This window comes from Musca domestica, unplaced genomic scaffold, assembly GCF_030504385.1.
Source record: "Musca domestica strain aabys unplaced genomic scaffold, Musca_domestica.polishedcontigs.V.1.1 10, whole genome shotgun sequence".
NCBI classification, from domain to species: Eukaryota; Metazoa; Arthropoda; class Insecta; order Diptera; family Muscidae; genus Musca; species Musca domestica.
The window spans coordinates 16,092,859-16,104,434 of NW_026712115.1; the positions used below are offsets into that span (position 1 = coordinate 16,092,859).

General features: G+C 34.3%; 1 protein-coding gene across 4 annotated transcripts in view; it reads right to left on the minus strand.

Moving 5' to 3' along the window:
* LOC109612410 (potassium voltage-gated channel subfamily H member 8) overlaps positions 1-11,576 on the minus strand; it is a 1,874,382-nt gene that overhangs the window by 331,666 nt on the left and 1,531,140 nt on the right. The gene's annotated exons all lie outside the window — the stretch shown is intronic.

An 11,576-nucleotide genomic window follows, 5' to 3' on the forward strand; every position in this document is an offset into this window, starting at 1 on the left:
TTTATTGATGCACGTAGATCCGATTTTACCATGTTTATTGCTTTCAAATCATTTCCCGCAATCAATATCGTTTCCGGCAATACATCGTTCACATATAGTAGCAAGTACAAAACCGAATTTCTTTAAAACATTGTATAAGGACACGGATCGTTTAAAGATTTCTTAAAACTAAGCTGGAGCAAGAAATAGTTAAATTTTTAGTTCCAGCATATTGGGCTTTGTTTGAGTCCATAAAGCGAGTTTCGTAACTTACATACTTGGTTTCAAGGAGCGTTTAATCCATCAGGAACTTCAATATAAATATCTTTTTTTTTAATTCCATGTAAAGAAATGCAGATTTTACTTCAAGCTGGTGCAAATGTAATTGTCTCTTAACGCTTACCGCTAACTTATCGGAATTGTACTAAGTTTCGCCACAGGTGAATAGGTCTCTTAATAGTCAATTCCCGCGCTCTAAAGAAACCCCTTCGCTACTAGTCGGGCTTTGTATCGGACGGGATTACCATTTGAAACCTCTTTGATGCGATATGCCCATTTGGACTTCAATATTTTATGGTTGACAGAGCGGGGAAAAGATCACAAACAGGATTTTCTTCAATACTGTCAAGCTCTTCTTCCTCCACAGCTCTAATCTAATTATCTTTAAAGGAACCTCTCTTGATTTCGTCATATGCTTTAGGCTCCTCTATACAGAGGAAAATTGCAGAATTGGCATTGCAATATATTAAATTTTCTGTTGTCCCGAAGTCCTTTAACATATAGGACATCTTTTATTGTGATTGGTGTATCTTTCCAATATCCTTTGATTGCACCTTTCTTGTAAGCTAAAAGATTTTCAGTGTCTTTCGCAACATTTATGGTAATGGGTTCATTCAAATTTTGGAAATTATTGAAACACCAATCATGTTTACACATGTGAGCCGTCGTCCCAGAATCTATTTTGAAAACTAAATCTTCAGACTATCTTTAATTATCTTATCATTAGGGACCGCTGACATGAAAAATTGGCTTCGAAGCTGACGCTGCATTAGCTTTTTCATTTTCCAAACGAACGCGGCAATTCTTTTGTTTATGGCCCGTTTTCTTACTGCGGAAACACACACCACGGAATTTGTTCGATATCTTCACACCAATAAACGCATTATCTTCCAATAGCCTTTGCTTAACTATTTCGATAAATAAGGCCAGAACAAAAAAAAAACAAAAAAAAAAATTGAGCAACGGCATCTCTTTCATCCACATTTGCCCCAGACATTTTTCATTTTCGTAAAAGCTCATCAAAAAATGATAAATGTTTTCGCAAATCATCACCAGGACCGAACGGCTAATTATTTTCTTTCGAATGTCTGACTGGAAACTGACTTCTTAGCAAATGTATTTTGCAGAGCAGACCACATCTCCTTCGCTGTTTTCTTGTCGGGAACACATTCCAAAAAAACATCTGCTATTGGGCTGAGTTAGTTAAGTTTTGTTCGGCTGGTGGAGTTTTCTCTATGGTATCCAGCAAACCCAAAGAATTCAGATACATCCGCACTCGAAAACTTGCAAGATTCTGTGGATTGACTTTTGCTTGATATCACACATAACCTCTTATAATAAACGCTGTGGCTATTTATTTTAATATCTGGCAGCCAAAAACAAATTCCCCGACTTTTCACTATTACAATACCACGATAAACTTTTTCCTATAGTTGCCATATAACGGCACTTCTTGATATTTTATATTTTATAATTCTTGGCAAACTTTTTCAAATTTAGTATTTGAAACACGTCATACATAACAACCCCTTTAGCAGAAAATTTTCTATATATGTTCACTTGTGAGTACAACTTCCATAAAACGGTACAACTTCTGCACTTTGTGAGATTTTGATGTTTAAGATCTTTTTTATGAAAATTCCCTATGTAAACCTTTAATCTATTTTGTAGTTGTTCTGGTACTTGCTCGTTTGTGTCAAATATTTTGTTAATGTTTTTGGTCGAGTTCTTTTTATTTGATATGCTGTCTAATATTTTTGTGATTTAGTTTTAGGTTTTGGTAAACCGTTTTGATTACGGCGTGCTCTCCGTATTTAATTTTCTGATTTTAATACCCTCCACCATACTATGGAGGGTACATTAACTTTGTCATTCCGTTTGTAACTCCTCGACATACTCATGTCAGACCCAACAAAGTATATTTATTCTTGATCAGCGTAAAATTCTAAGTCGTTTTAGTGATATCCGTCTGTCCGTCTGTCTGTTGTAATCACGATATCTTTCGAATGAAGTGAGATAGATAGCTAAAATTTTGCACACATGTTTATTTTTCCAGTAGGCAGGTTAAGTTCGTAAATGGGCCATGTAGGTCCACGTTTTCATATAGCCCCCATATAACGGTACCTCCCTATATTCGGTATTTTGAGATTTTAACGACATTATTCACCGAAATTGTTATAAATTTGGTATTTGAAGCTCCAAATGGATACTACACACTAAGATAGAAAATTGTCTGTGCAAATCCATGTCTTCGTATAGTCCCCATATAACGGTACCTCCCGATATTCGGTATTTTTATGATTTTAGCGACATTATTCACGGGAATTGTTTCAAATTTGGTACTTGAAGTTCGAAATGGATACTACACCCTAAGACAGAAAATTGTCTGTGCAGGTCGACGTCTTCGTATAGCCCCATATAACGGTACCTCCCTATATTCAGTATTTTGATGTTTTTAGCGACATTATTCACCGGAATTGTTTTAAAATTGGTATTTGAAGTTCGTTATGGGAACTACAGTCTGTGACAGAAAATTGTCTGTGCGGGTCCAGGTCTTCGTATAGGCCCAATATATCAGTATTTGACGTTAGTAACGGATTCTATAGCCTGTGACAGAAACTTGTCTATGATATGACAATGGTACCTCCCTATATACGATATTTTGCTGATTTTAGCTACATTATTCACCGTTTATTTCAAGTTTCGAATTTGAATATGGTAATGGCTAATGGCAAACAATGCCTATGTAGGTCCACGTCGTATAGACCCAAATATAACTGCAATATTCGGTATTTTTAAAATTTAAAAGAATTTTTTAAGGATTTTATTTTTTTAAAATTTCCAAATTCGTTCCAAATGGTAGAGGGTATTCAAAGTTTGGCCCGGCCGAACTTACTGCTTTTTAACTTGTTAGTTATTTACGACCTTTATTTTAAATTATTTCCAATGTAAGTTTACTACAATTGTTGTTTTTATACCCTCCACCATACTATGTCATTCCGTTTGTAGCTCCTCGAAATACTCATGTCAGACCCAACAAAGTATATATATTCTTGATCAGCGAAAAATTCTAAGTCGATTTAGCCATATCCGTCTGTCTGTCTGTCCGTCTGTCTGCCTGTATGTTGTAATCACGCTATCTTTCTAACGAATTGAGATAGATAGCTAAAATTTTGCACACGTGTTTATTTTTCCAGTAGGCAGGTTAAGTTCGTAAATGGGTAAGGTAGGTCCACGTTTTCATATAGCCCCCATATAACGGTACCTCCCGGTATTCGGTATTTTAATGATTTTAGCGACATTATTCACCGAAATTGTTTCAACTTTGGTATTTGAAATTCGTAATGGATGCTACAGCCTAAGACAGAAAATTATCTGTGCAGGTCCACGTCTTCGTATAGCCTCCATATAACGGTACCTCACAAAATTCGGTATTTTGATGATTTTAGCGCCATTATTCACCGGAATTGTTTCAAATTACGTATTTGGAGTTCGTAATGGGAACTACAGTCTGTGACAGAAAAATGTCTATGCAGGTCCAGGTCTTCGTATAAGCCCCATATATCAGTACCTCCCTATATTCGGTATTTTGACGAGTTTAGGTACAATACCCACCGAGATTGTTTGAGATATCGTATTCGACGTTAGTAATGGATGCTATAGCCTGTGACAGAAAATTGTCTATGCTGGTCCAGGTCTTCGCACAGCTCCGATATAATGGTACCTCCCTATATACGATATTTTGATGATTTTAGCTACATTATTCACCGTTTATTTCAAGTTTGGAATTTGAATATGGTAATGGCTAATGGCAAACAATGCCTATGTAGGTCCACATCGTATAGACCCCAATATAACGGCAATATTCGGTATTTTTAAAAATTAACAGAATTTTTTAAGGATTTTATTTTTTGTTTTTTTAATTTCCAAATTCGTACCAAATGGTGGAGGGTATTCAAAGTTTGGCCCGGCCGAACTTACTGCTTCTTAACTTGTTTAATAATATTTATTTATTATTTTTGATTATCGTCCTCCGACGGAACACATCATCAGGAGCAATATTTAAATATATACCAAAAATATACAAAATCTCGCCAAGTGCTGACGTCGACCTTGTGTTTGATGCGCGTGAAATTCATGATTTAAAGCAGGTGAAGTTGCTATATTTCTAAGACAATCTATTCTTTTTAGGACTCGATGTCTGTTTTTTTAGGAAATCCTTCATTTGGTCAGCTCTGAATGTGATTCGAGTGATTGTTCCAAAAGAGTCAAAATTTGAACAGGAAGCTTTGTTGAACACAAATATACAAAGGGTCCCATTGGTTAACTTCTACCTTATGAGCTTTTAATTTTTCTAGACAGTCGATAACTATTGATTGAATTCTCTCTGCTGGATTCAGTCCTTGCTGCCGAAAGATTGAATAAAATCTTCAATTGATTATCTACTAGTACCCTCACATTTTCGTATAGCACTGATAACGCTTCCCATGCTAACGGAAATTTTTGATTAGATAATAAGTACCGATCTACAATTCTACCAGCCTCACCCTTTGTTTTATTACGCAAATGATAAGTGTTTTCTCTATTGTAAGTCTGGGATGGTACCCATAAATGGCCGTAAACATATTTCGAAATGTAGGCCATTGTTCATAACTTCCATAAAAGTCTTGGATGTCACATGAAGGAACTTTCATACAAATATCCGACATATCAAATGCGGTATTTGAACTATTGAACAGTGTAGGATTGGTCCTGTCGCCTCTAGCGTCATTATTTCTTTTAGTTTTTCTATTTTTCAATATTTCCAACAAATTAGTCTTTGTCGTTAATAATTGTCTCTGGCGGACTCAAACTTATCTCTGGCTCTCAATTTGTAATCTTTGTCGCATTCAATAAAATGAACACTGCGCACATTATGCGAATCTTCTTCTATTGATTCTAATTTCGTTTCTATTAATGAATCTGACAACTCGTTTTCAGCAGTATTGCCCTTTTTATACCCTGCACCATACATAGTATGGAGGGTATATTAAGTTCGTTATTCCGTTTGTAACTCATCGAAATAATCATTTTAGACCCAACCATGTATATATATTCTTGATCAGCGTAAAATTCTCAGACGATTTAGTCCTGTCCGTCCGTCTGTTGTAATCACGCTACAGTCTAAACGAATTAAGATATGAAGCAAAAATTTTACACAGATCTCTCTTTTGTCTGCAGGCAGGTCAAGTTCGAAGATGGGCTGTATCGGTCCACGATATCGTATAGCCCCCATATAACGGTAAATCCGATATTCGGTATTTTGATGATGTTAGCCACATTTTTCAATGGAGTTGTCTGAAAATCCACACAAGTAGTTCCTTGTGGTTACTTTCTACCTCGGCAGAGAATTATCTATATAGGTGTACAATATCGTATAGCCCCCATATAACGGTAACCCCCTGTATTCGGCATTTTGATGATTTTATCCACATTTTTCAATGGAATTGTCCGAAATTCCACAAAAGGAGTCCCTTGTTCCTTGTGAGTACTTTACACCCAGCCATAGATTTGTCTTTATAGGTCCACAATATCGTATATCCCCCCAAATGGTGGAGGGTATTCAAAGTTCGGCCCGGCCGAACTTACTCTTTTTTACTTGTTATTTACGAATTATATTATTTTTGAATATACAAACACTTTAACTTTCAATTTATTTATGAACTTAGAAACAAATGAAGTTATGTAAAATTTCAAATGTGTTTGTATTATATATCCTTGTTTTCACAATAAATGTTTATTTTTTAAACTTTAAGAAAAATATTAATATTCTTAATTCTTAGATTTATATATGTTGTTTATTTATATGCTTTTTATACCCTCCACCATACTATGGAGGGTATATTAACTTTGTCATTTCGTTTGTAACTCATGTATTGATTTTAGCGACATTATTCACCGGAATTCTTTCAAATTTGGTATGTGATGTTCGTAATGAATGCTACGGTCTATGAAAGGAAATTGTCTGTACAGGTCCACGTCTTCGTATAGCCCCCATATAACGGTACCTCCATTTATTCGGTATTTTGATGATTTTATCCACATTTTTCAACGGAATTGTTTCAAATTTGGTATTTGAAATTCGTAGTAGATACTACAGTCTGTGACAGAAAATTGTCATTCAGGCCCCATATATCAGTACCTCCCTTTATTCGGTATTTTGACGAGTTTAGGTACAATACCCACCGAAATTGTTTGAGATGTCGTATTTGAAGTTCCTAATGTATGCTACAGAAATTACTGCTTTTTAACATGTTTTAATTAAGATATATTATACCAGTCAGTTACCCGGCGCCTCCCTTCAATATTTTGTAACTCTACTTTATAAAATATTTTGTAAATAAATAAATAAATATTTTTGTTCATATTTTATGCAAAGGAATAAATCTAAGCGTACTTGATATATTTTATTTTAAAAGTAGAGTTTATTTCACGTTGAGAGCCACCACACAACAAATCTAGAAACTAATATTGCCAATGTGCCACTGAAAAGGTCTCGGAGGAAAAGAAAACATTCATAAAATGAGATATTCGATTAAAATATTTCGGCGAAAAGTTGCATTTCAGTTGCAATTGCTGTTAAAGTTTAAGATAGTATGATTTTATGATATCAAGGAAAAATTGTGAATAAAAAGCAATATTTTGAATATATAATGTCCTTTTCTACAGTGCTATGTGTCATCTTTTAAACAATAAAACAATACAATAAAAGACAGTAAAAAAGATAGGGACATATGTATGCGAAAATGTGGGGCTATGTAGAAAATCTTCTATCAGAGAAGATGGTATCTATTGCCAACCCCAAATATCAACATTGAGAGAAATCCCTTTAACAATGTGGCTAAGATGTGGATAGATAGACACTACAAAGTATACATATTTTTGATCAGCGTAATTTATTGTCTGCTCACTTATCTGTTGTACTCATGTTATCCTTCCAATGAAATGAGACAGAAGGCTTAAATTTTGCACATATGTGCAGTTGGTGAGTAGGCAGGCTATTAGATTGTAAATGGACAATGTAGATTCACATTCTCGAATAGTTCTCAAATAACTGTATCTACCGATATTCGGTATTTTGAAGATTTTAACCATATATTCTACCACCTGTGGTAGATCATTAAACCGTCTCGAATCTAAAACTCCGATAATCAACTAGGTTGGTAATTTCCAAAAAGGTGTTTAAAAATGGCTTGCCCAAATTAAAATAACCGAAAGGAGCAGAAAAAAAACCCAACATTTTAATTGATGCACGTAGATCCGATTTTACCTCGTTTATTGCTTTCAAATCATTTCCCGCAATCAATTCATCGTTCACATATAGTAGCAAGTACAAAACCGAATTTCTTTAAAACATTGTATAAGGACACGGATCGTTTAAAGATTTCTTAAAGCTTAAAGTTGGAGCAAGAAATTGTTAAATGTTTAGTTCCAGCATCTTGGGCTTTGTTTGAGTCCATAAAGCGACTTTCGTAACTTACATACTTGGTTTCAAGGAGCGTTTAATCCATCAGGAACTTCAATATAAATATCTTTTTTTTAATTCGCCGTAAAGAAATGCAGCTTTTACAGCAAGCTGGTGCAAATATAAATGTCTCTTAACGCTCACCGCTAACTTATCGGAACTGTACTAAGTTTCGCCACCGGTGAATAGGTCTCTTTATAGTCAATTCCCGCGCTCTAAAGGAACAGTTTCGCTACTAGTCGGGCTTTGTATCGGACGGGATTACCATTTGAAACCTCTTTGATGCGATATGCCCATTTGGACTTCAATATTTTATGGTTGACAGAGCGGGGAAAAGATCACAAACAGGATTTTCTTCAATACTGTCAAGCTGTTTTTCCTTCACAGTTCTAATCTAATTATCTTTAAAGGAACCTCTCTTGATTTCGTCATATGCTTTAGGCTCCTCTATACAGAGGAAAATTGCAGAATTGGCATTGCAATATATTCAATTTTCTGTTAGCTTTAGCACAGACTGCAAGTTCTCCCGAAGTCCTTTAACATATAGGACATCTTTTATTGTGATTGGTGTATCTTCCTGTGATTGCACCTTTCTTGTAAGCTAAAGGATTTTCAGTGTCTTTCGCAACATTTATGGTAATGGGTTCATTCAAATTTTGGAACTTATTGAAACACCAATCATGTTTACACATGTGATCCGTCGTCCCAGAATCTATTTTGAAAACTAAATCTTCAGACTATCTTTAATTATCTTATCATTAGGGACCGCTGACATGAAAAATTGGCTTCGAAGCTGACGCTGCATTAGCTTTTTCATTTTCCAAACGAACGCGGCAATTCTTTTGTTTATGGCCCGTTTTCTTACTGCGGAAACACACACCACGGAATTTGTTCGACTTCTTCACACCAATAAACGCATTATCTTCCAATAGCCTTTGCTTAGCTATTTCGATAAATAAGGCTTTCCAACGCGCCAACCAGAACAAAAAAAAAAAAAAAAAACAAAAAAAAAACAAAAAAATATTGAGCAACGGCATCTCTTTCATCCACATTTGCCCCAGACATTTTTCATTTTCGTGAAAGCTCATCAAAAAATGATAAATGTTTTCGCAAATCATCACCAGGACCGGACGGCTAATTATTTTCTTTCCAATGTCTGACTCGTAACAGACTTCTTAGCAAATGTATTTTGCAGAGCAGACCACATCTCCTTCGCTGTTTTCTTGTCGGAAACACATTCCAAAAAATCATCTGCTATTGGGCTGAGTTAGTTAAGTTTTGTTCGGCTGGTGGAGTTTTCTCTATGGTATCCAGTAAATCCAAAGAATTCAGATACCTCCGCACTCGAAAACTTGCAAGATTCTGTGGATTTACTTTTGCTTGATATCGCCCATAACCTCTTATAATAAACGCGGTGGCTATTTATTTTTTTATAAAAGTGTTGTTAATATCTGGCAGCCAAAAACAAATTCCCCGACTTTTCACTATTACAATACCAAGATAAACTTTTTCCTATAGTCGCCATATAACGGCACTTCTTGATATTTTATATTTTATAATTCTTGGCAAACTTTTTCAAATTTAGTATTTGAAACACGTCATACATAACAACCTCTTTAGCAGAAAATTTTCTATATATGTTCTTTTTTCTATATATGTGTATAGAAATATTGTTGTGGAGTTGGTGTTTTGTTGTTTGTTGCACTCATTTCTATATTTTTTGATAAAGGAGTCCCTTGTTCCTTGTGAGTACTTTACACCCAGCCATAGATTTGTCTTTATAGGTCCACAATATCGTATATATTTTAAAAGATTTTGTAATGGATTTTTTTTTTTTTTGAAAATTTTCTAATTCGTTCCAAATGGTGGAGGGTATTCAAAGTTCGGCCCGGCCGAACTTACTCTTTTTTACTTGTTATTTACGAATTATATTATTTTTGAATATACAAACACTTTAACTTTCAATTTATTTATGAACTTAGAAACAAATGAAGTTATGTAAAATTTCAAATGTGTTTGTATTATATATCCTTGTTTTCACAATAAATGTTTATTTTTTAAACTTTAAGAAATATATTAATATTCTTAATTCTTAGATTTATATATGTTGTTTATTTATATGCTTTTTATACCCCCCACCATACTATGGAGGGTATATTAACTTTGTCATTTCGTTTGTAACTCATGTATTGATTTTAGCGACATTATTCACCGGAATTCTTTCAAATTTGGTATGTGATGTTCGTAATGAATGCTACGGTCTATGACAGGAAATTGTCTGTACAGGTCCACGTCTTCGTATAGCCCCCATATAACGGTACCTCCATTTATTCGGTATTTTGACGAGGTACAATACCCACCGAAATTGTTTGAGATGTCGTATTTGAAGTTCCTAATGTATGCTACAGAAATTACTGCTTTTTAACATGTTTTAATTAAGATATATTATACCAGTTAGTTACCCGGCGCCTCCCTTCAATATTCTGTAACTTTACTTTATAAAATATTTTGTAAATAAATAAATACCCACCGAAATTGTTTGAGATGTCGTATTTGAAGTTCCTAATGTATGCTACAGAAATTACTGCTTTTTAACATGTTTTAATTAAGATATATTATACCAGTTAGTTACCCGGCGCCTCCCTTCAATATTTTGTAACTTTACTTTATAAAATATTTTGTAAATAAATAAATAAATATTTTTGTTCATATTTTATGCAAAGGAATAAATCTAAGCGTACTTGATATATTTTATTTTAAAAGTAGAGTTTATTTCACGTTGAGAGCCACCACACAACAAATCTAGAAACTAATATTGCCAATGTGCCACTGAAAAGGTCTCGGAGGAAAAGAAAACATTCATAAAATATCTAGTGCTGCCACATCATTGTGGAAATGTGGACCTCTTTAGATCATTAGTTAGGTTATATAGGAGGTGATACCTTTCGTGAACTACAAGAAAGATATAAAATGCGAAAGACTAGACAAAATTAAAGCTTTGCTCATGATACTGAGATATTCGATTAAAACGTTTCAGCGAAAAGTTGCATTTCATTGATTTTTGCAATTGCTGTTAAAGTTTAAGATAGTATGATTTTATGATATCAAGGAAAAATTGTGAATAGAAAGCAATATTTTGAATATATAATGTCCTTTTCTACAGTGCTATGTGTCATCTTTTAAACAATAAAACAATACAATAAAAGACAGTAAAAAAGATAGGGACATATGTATGCGAAAATGTGGGGCTATGTAGAAAATCTTCTATCAGAGAAGATGGTATCTATTGCCAACCCCAAATATCAACATTGAGAGAAATCCCTTTAACAATGTGGCTAAGATGTGGATAGATAGGCACTACAAAGTATACATATTTTTGATCAGCGTAATTTATTGTCTGCTCACTTATCTGTTGTACTCATGTTATGCTTCCAATGAAATGAGACAGAAGGCTTAAATTTTGCACATATGTGCAGTTGGTGAGTAGGCAGGCTATTAGATTGTAAATGGACAATGTAGATTCACATTCTCGAATAGTTCTCAAATAACTGTATCTACCGATATTCGGTATTTTGAAGATTTTAACCATATATTCTACCACCTGTGGTAGATCATTAAACCGTCTCGAATCTAAAACTCCGATAATCAACTAGGTTGGTAATTTCCAAAAAGGTGTTTAAAAATGGTTTGCCCAAATTAAAATAACCGAAAGGAGCAGAAAAAAAATCCGACATTTTAATTGATGCACGTAGATCCGATTTTACCTTGTTTATTGCTTTCAAATAATTTCCCGCAATCAATTCATCGTTCACAT